The sequence below is a fragment of the Tamandua tetradactyla genome, chromosome 2, assembly GCF_023851605.1.
Source record: "Tamandua tetradactyla isolate mTamTet1 chromosome 2, mTamTet1.pri, whole genome shotgun sequence".
Classification (NCBI taxonomy): Eukaryota; Metazoa; Chordata; class Mammalia; order Pilosa; family Myrmecophagidae; genus Tamandua; species Tamandua tetradactyla.
Genome location: NC_135328.1, coordinates 49,173,180 through 49,181,020, shown reverse-complemented (window position 1 = coordinate 49,181,020; position 7,841 = coordinate 49,173,180). Strand labels below are relative to the sequence as shown.

At 40.8% G+C, this 7,841-nt stretch overlaps 1 long non-coding RNA gene across 1 annotated transcript; it reads left to right on the top strand.

Annotated features, from left to right (window-relative positions):
• The first annotated feature begins 1,786 nt into the window (after positions 1-1,786).
• LOC143660075 (uncharacterized) lies at positions 1,787-4,065 on the top strand. Its single transcript, XR_013163835.1, has 4 exons — positions 1,787-1,841; positions 1,957-2,210; positions 3,327-3,750; positions 4,049-4,065. It is a non-coding gene; the product is annotated as an uncharacterized LOC143660075 (long non-coding RNA).
• The last annotated feature ends 3,776 nt before the right edge of the window (positions 4,066-7,841 follow it).

Below are 7,841 nucleotides of genomic sequence, written 5' to 3'. Positions count from 1 at the left end.
CCTACGTGGGACATGACTCCCAGGGGTGTAAATCTCCCTGGCAAGGTGGTCAGAGAAATCCCTGGATGAGCTGGGACCCAGCATCAAGCATTTGAGAAAACCTTCTTGGTGAAAAGGGGGAAGAGAGAAATGAGACAAAATAAAATGTCAGTAGCTGAGAGAGTTTAAACAGAGTTGACAGGTTATCCTGGAGGTTTTTTTAATGCATTATATTGATATCCCCTTTTTAGTTTATGGGGTATTGCAGTGGCTGGAGGGAAGTACCTGAAACTGTAGAGCTGTGCTCCAGTAGCTATGTTTCTTGAAGATGATTGTATAGTGATACAACTTTCGCAATGTGACTGTGTGATTGTGAAAACCTTGTGTCTAATGCTCCTTTTATCCATGGTATGGACAAATGAGTAAAAAATATGGATTAAAAAATAAGCAAAAAATAGGGGGAAGAAAGGACAAAATATGTTGGGTAGATGGAAATACTAGTGGTCAATGAGGGGGAGCAGTAAGGGGTATGGTATGTATGAGTTTTTTCTTTTTAAAAAAATTATCATGGTGATGAATATACAACTATGTGATGATATTATGAGCCATTGATTGTACACCATTTATGGAATGTTTGTATGTTAAGAATGTTTGTGTTTGTATGTTGTTTTATCAATAAATAATTATAAAAAAATTAAGCTGGGCTAGAATATTAAATAATGAGACACATTTGAAGAAAGGGAAGCCGCGTGGAAGAAAACCAGGACACAACACGTGGCAGTGCAGGCTTCTCGAATTTTCCTGCCCAGCCCAGCCTCCCACTGAATGCAGTGAGTAAGTGACCCCCGCTCATGTTTCTTTAAGTAGGAGACTCCAGCCAAGTCCTGCTAGCTGGACTAACCCACAGAATCATCGGAAGTCATAATTTGTTGCTGTTTTATTTAAGCCAATAAATTTTGGAATGGCTTGTTTTACTTAGGAGCTGATATCTGATGTGTACTGAACCAAGCATAAAGCTAGATTTTTCTTTTCTTTTTTTTTTACCAATCTGAGAAACTTTGTCATTTAATAGGACAATTGAATCATTAACATTTTTATGGTTGTTAATAATTGGTCTTGTTTTTGACATCTTGTGTCATATTTTCTGTTTCTTTCATTTTTGTGTGGCTTCTTTTTTGCTTTACTAACTTTTATTGAATTTATATTTCTTCTTTTACCTTCTCCCCCTTTTTTGGTAAATATATATGCTTTTCTAGTAGTGTTTTTTTTTTTTTTTACTTTAACAAACATGTTAAATTATGTTTCTTTTTTTTTTTTGCATGGGCAGGCACCAGGAATGGGAAATTATATTTCTAATAATGTCAAAAGTTAAACAGTATCTATACTATACAAGAAAAAAAGTTAAACAGTGTCTATAACCTCCATTCTTCTCCTCAAACCCATTTGTACTTTAGAATGTTTTAGAGCCCAATTTCCTTATCAGTCAAACATCTCAAACATTATTAAATTAAAATGGAAGATGAATTATACATTATTGGTGATTTTTTTTTTTTACCGAATGCTTTTCGTATTTTGAGAATTCTTGTTTTGAAAGATTGCGTGAAATTTCACAAGCACATTGTCAACCATTAGTTAGAACCATAAGCTTAGCAATTTGATTTCTTACCCATGTTTCCTGCAGACCACATATTTTTAAAGTCTTTATCTTGACTAGCTACTTCTTGGAATAACTTTTTCAGAAAGGGTATATTGGTGGTTTCTTTTGTTTTCTCATATGCATGTCATTCTGACTGGTTGTAGAATTCTGGCATCACAATGCTTCAGTATCTGTAAATGGTGTTTTCTCTCTCTAACCCAGTGTGGTAAATGATTGCTGACAATGTGTTATTCTTCCTTTGTCAGTAACCCGATTTATCTATCTTGAGATGTGCAGCTATTTTCCCTGTCATTCTGATTCTTATATTGTTCTGTTGACAGCCTTGTTACGGGACCGTTAAATGACGTTTTAGCCAAGTCCTGGGCACACATCTGATAGCAATGGGAATTAGAAGACCAACTACCCTGCAAGACCTGTAGAGAGTAGGTGAATGAGAAACTGATGAGACAACTCTCCAACCCTGCACCACACTGAATGTATGAAGGGACAAGATGGTGGACACCAGGAGAGGATTTGTGGGTTGATTTTGGGAGAGAGCTGTCAGTGTGGTGTGAGACCCCCTCAGCGGAAAGAGGTAGGGGGCATCTATCTTTCATTTTAAGCCTAGTGGAGAAAGCTTCACTAGAACCACCTGGATGGCTTGACATGGATGTCCTTAAGTTAGGGGCCACAGTAGACTTGGATCTGAACCCCACCTGCGAAGTTCATAGGGCTGGAGATGGGTTGGATGGTGAGCTACCGGCACCAAAGGAGAGGTGATGGTGTGAGTGTTTCTCACTCCTGTGATTTCTCATGGCTAAGGAGACGCAATCGTTTCTTGTGAACCAGATGCGGGGTTGCCTTGTGCCTGCACCAAGAGGGCCCTGGAATGCTGACCAAACTACAGTAGAGAACAGCTGACGGTATTACCCAATTCCTCAGAGCTGATAAACGGGTCACCCAGCAGTTGGAACAGAAATTCATTTGTCTGGGAAAAGGGAACTAGGGGAGAACCCTGGGACTGAAGGTCTTTGAAGAACCCATGTAAAGGCCCAAGAAATAAGCTCAGTTTGACCATCTGTCTTGCCTGAGAGCATGATGTCAAGTAGTGACAGTAAAGCAGTAACTTTTTTTGCTCTCTTTACCTCTTTCTTCACTTCTATTCCCTGAGCCTGGAGGAACTAAAGCCAGATTAATGTAGGAGGGTGGAGAGAGGGAAAACACAGAACACATTGGCCACGACTTTGTTTGTACCTATACCAAGATGTGGATAGAAAAAAGATGTAACTTTATAACAGATTTGAAATTTAAATTATTACATTAGACATTCTAAATTCTCAATGAAGATTATACTTTGAGATTTGAAGTAACTGTAGGACATTTTATTCCCCAAGAATGACCAGAGAGACATTCCCAGGAGCAGGGGAAGAGCTGGCCTCTGTGCTGGATGGCTTCTGTTTGCCCCTCTAGCTCCATTTTCCACCCTGCTCTGGGACCCCAGAGGCCTAACTGGATGGTGAGCTCCCCTTCCGGCTTCTTTTTGGTTTTAGGTGAAATGAGAGCAGGAGGAAAGTATGATAAAGATTTTATGCCCTTGAATCCCTCCTTTCCAGGTCACCTACAGGTAGGCCATGTTTCTTTAGCAAGAGCCATAACTTTGGTTGGGTGGGTCTTGTTGAATGGAGAGTAGCAAGAATCCTCTTTATATCAGGTGTATCCAACCTGAGCCTTGTCTGTGATGAGCTGGGTGTGGACTTACCTGCTGGGCCACAAGATCGCATCTGTCAGCAACACATGATGTCGTACATTTTGGCCAGGCTGCACAGACCCGGAAAGCCAAAACGATTGGTCTGAACAGGTTTCTTAGACGTACCGTATGCAACATTTGTCCCATCACCACCTTCCCTTTAAGTTAGGCCTGTGGCTCCATGGACGTGGTGGGGGGAGGTCCTTATGGCCAGGTGACAGAAGGTGAAAAGACTTGAGGACCTGATCCTGGTTTGCAGATGACTCAGCACAACATGTCAATAACAGCAAGAAGTGAACTTTCACTTTGAATAATGGAGCAGGCAGAACTTTGAGAAGAATAAATACCCTGTTATTTACCTGGTTCCTGGATCTACAGAAGTTGCTGGGTGAGAGCCACTCCCAATTTTTGTTGAAATTAGAATTGGGTAAGTTTCTTAATCTCTCTATGCCTCAATTTCTTGATCTGTAAAATGGGGATAATAGTACTTACATTGTGAGGTTGTAGTAAAGGCTAAATGAAGTCATATATGTGAAATGCTTGGATTAGCACCAAACACAGTAAGTGTTCAATAGATGTTATTTTTTCTTAGTTATAGTATTAGCACTGATGACAAGATTTGGGGAACATGTAACACACACAGATTTCTCAGAATGGGTCCAGAGCCTGAACATACCCTGTCTTAGGCAAAGTCTCACCAAGAGTTCCCGTTACAGAAGAGATTCTTCACAACCAGGTGGGACGAGATGACGTTCTCCATACCTGCCCCTTGTCAGATGAGTCGCTGAATGTTCTCTGGGTGTTCCAGCCCCACTTAAGGTGTGTGTCTGGCTCCAGTCAAGCCTCCATTCCTGGGACTCCCTCCTGTCCCTCTTCCTTCTCAAGAAGACTGAGCTCAGTGTCATGTTGTGTCCATGTTTGCTCAGAAGGGCCAGCCAGTCAACACTATAATCTCATTTAATCCTTTCAGCGATGCTTTGAAATAAGCATCATTGAAGTATTTTCCAGTTGGGGAGACAGACTTGGGAGGTTAAGTCATTTGCTCACACAGGTAACAAGTGGTGAAGGCAGGGCTCAAACCCTAGTTTGAACCCTGTTTGCTTTTATCCACTATGGTGTTTTTTGGCTTGTCTATATTGCTTAGAATTGGTCCCTTTCATGCTTGCCTGGCATGTTAACCACAATAACAACAGAGGCCAAACACATGGTGTGCAAAGCACTGAGGGTGGTCCACGCTGGCCTCCTAATACTCAGGAGGGCTGTGCTCACCATAGGCCCCTCCGCTTCGTGATACCTCCTTGCTCCTTGGACCACCCATCCCCTATCGCCCGCCCCATGAACTCCCTGCTGCTTGGCCAGGGCTGCCGCCTGCAGCCCCTGCAGCCCAATCCTGGGGCTTCCTCTGCTCAGAGCTTGGGCCCTCACTTTTTAAACCCCAGGGCTCTTCCTCAGGCCCAGGCCTGCTCTGTGTATCCATTTCTTGCCTCAGTTTATTCTTCTTCCTCTCATTGACTCCTACCCCTGTCCATCCTCTGGAACACCCTTCCCACAAGAATCAGACAGGGTTTTCCAGCTTCCACTTTCTGCCAGTCCCAGAGATAAGCCTCTGAGGCCCTTGCCAGGGGCCAGTGGGGATGAGACGGGTCAATAGAGCAGTGACCGAGGCTCCATCAAGCCTCCAGAGTTCCCCAGGACTCATTTTTTAAAAAAGTTATTTATTAATTAAAAAAATAAAGAAACAAAATAAAACAACATACATAATCAGTAATTCACAATATCATCACTTAGTTGCATATTCATCATTTCTTAGAACATTTGCATTAATTCAGAAAAAGAAATAAAAAGACAATAGAAAAAGAAATAAAATGAACACAGGAAAGAAAAAAAAAAGATTATGCCTACCATACCCCTTACCCCTTGCTTTCATTGATCACTAGCATTTCAAACTATATTTATTTTAGCATTTGTTCCCCATTATTTATTTTTATTCCATATGTTCTACTCGTCTGTTGACAAGGTAGATAAAAGGAACATCAGACACAAGGTTTTCACAATCACACAGTCACATTGTGACAGCTGTATCATTATTCAATTATCCTCAAGAAACATGGCTACTGGAACACAGCTCTACATTTTCAGGCAGTTCCCTCCAGCCTCTCCATTACATCTTGAATAACAAGATGATACCTACTTGATGCATAAGAATCACCTCCAGGATAACCTCTCAACTCTATTTGGAATCTCTCAGCCGTTGACACATTGTCTCATTTCCCTCTTCCCCCTTTTGGTCGAGAAGGTTTTCTCAATCCCTTGATGCTAAGTCTCAGCTCATTCTAGGGTTTTTCTCAATCCCTTGATGCTGAGTCTCTGTTTGTTCCAAGATCTCTGTCCCACATTGCCAGGAAGGTCCACACCCCTGGGAGTCATGTCCCACGTAGAGAGGGGTAGGGTGGTGAGACCGCTCGTTGTGTTGGCTGGAGAGAGGGGCCACATCTGAGCAACAAAAGAGGCTCTGTTGGGGGTGACTCTTAGGCCTAAATTTTAAGTAGGCTTGACCTATCCTTTGCGTGGTTAAGTTTCATATGAACAAACCCCAAGACTGGGGGCTCAGCCTGTAGTTTTGTTTGTCCACACTGCTTGTGAGAATATCAAGAATTCAACTTGGGGAAGTTGAATTTCTCCCCATTCTCATCACTTCCCGAAGAGGGCTTTGCAGATACTTTTCCACTCACTGATCAAATCACTCTGGGATTCATCGGGGCATCACTCTGGACAAACCAGCAAAATCGCATGTCCTACCTGAGATTCCAAGTACTTATGGCATTCAATCAAACTATCTACATAAGTTATATTAGGAAATGCACTAGTCAAAATATAAATTTTGTACCAAATAAACATTTTTTGCTTTAGTCTCACACAGAAGGTGACATTTTAAAATATTAATTACCAACTATTTTCAGTACCCTGCAATAATGACATTCCTTTTTGTTCTTCCTCATGCAAAAACATTTTTAAAATTGTACCTTGTACATTTCACTATTATTATACACTCTAGGCATTCCTAGATTATACCATCTCAATCTTAAACATCTGTCTTTCTTTCTGATTTCATTTATGTCCCCAGCCCTCCTCCCTCTATCATTCTCCCATGCAGCTTCATTCAGTGTTTTAACATAATTATACTACAGTTAGGTAGTATTGTGCTGTCCATTTCTGAGTTTTTGTATCCAGTCCTGTTGCACAATCTGTATCTTTTCAGCTCCAATTACCCAATATCTTACCCTATTTCTATCTCCTGATGGTCTCTGTTACAAACAAAATATTCCAAGTTTATTCACCAATGTCAGTTCATATCAATGAGACCATACAGTATTTGTCCTTTAGTTTTTGGCTGTCTCACTCAGCATAATGTTCTCAAGGTCCATCCATGTTGTTACATACTTCATAAGTTTATTCTGTCTTAAAGCTGCATAATATTCCATCGTATATATATACCACAGTTTGTTTAGCCACTCATCTGTTGATGGACATTTTGGCTGTTTCCATCTCCTTGCAATTGTAAATAATGCTGCTATTATTTGGTGTGCAAATGTCCGTTTGTGTCTTTGCCCTTATGTCCTCTGAGTAGATATCTAGCAATGGTATTGCTGGGTCATATGGCAATTCTATATTCAGCTTTTTGAGGAACCGCCAAACTACCTTCCACAGCGGTTGCACCATTTGACATTCCCACCAACAGTGAATAAGTGTGCCTCTTTCTCCACATCCTCTCCAGCACTTGTCATTTTCTGTTTTGTTGATAATGGCCATTCTGGTGGGTGTGAGATGATATCTCATTGTGGTTTTGATTTGCATTTCTCTAATGGCCAGGGACGTTGAACATCTCTTCATGTGCCTTTTGGCCATTTGTATTTCCTCTTCTGAGAGTTGTCTGTTCAAGTCTTTTTCCCATTTTGTAATTGGATTGGCTGTCTTTTTGTTGTTGAGTTGAACAATGTCTTTATAAATTCTGGATACTAGACCTTTATCTGATATGTCGTTTCCAAATATTGTCTCCCATTGTGTAGGCTGTCTTTTTACTTTCTTGATGAAGTTCTTTGATGCACAAAAGTGTTTAATTTTGAGGAGTTCCCATTTCTTTCTTTCTTTCTTCAGTGCTCTTGCTTTAGGTGTAAGGTCTATAAAACTGCCTCCGATTATAAGATTTATAAGATATTTCCCTACATTTTCCTCTAACTGTTTTATGGTCTTAGACCTGATGTTTAGATCTTTGATCCATTTTGAGTTAACTTTTGTATAGGGTGTGAGATACGGGTCCTCTTTCATTCTTTTGCATATGGATATCCAGTTCTCTAGGCACCATTTATTGAAGAGATTGTTCTGTCCCAGGTGAGTTGGCTTGACTGCCTTATCAAGGATCAAATGTCCATAGATGAGAGGGTCTATATCTGAACACTCTATTTGATTCCATTGGTCAAT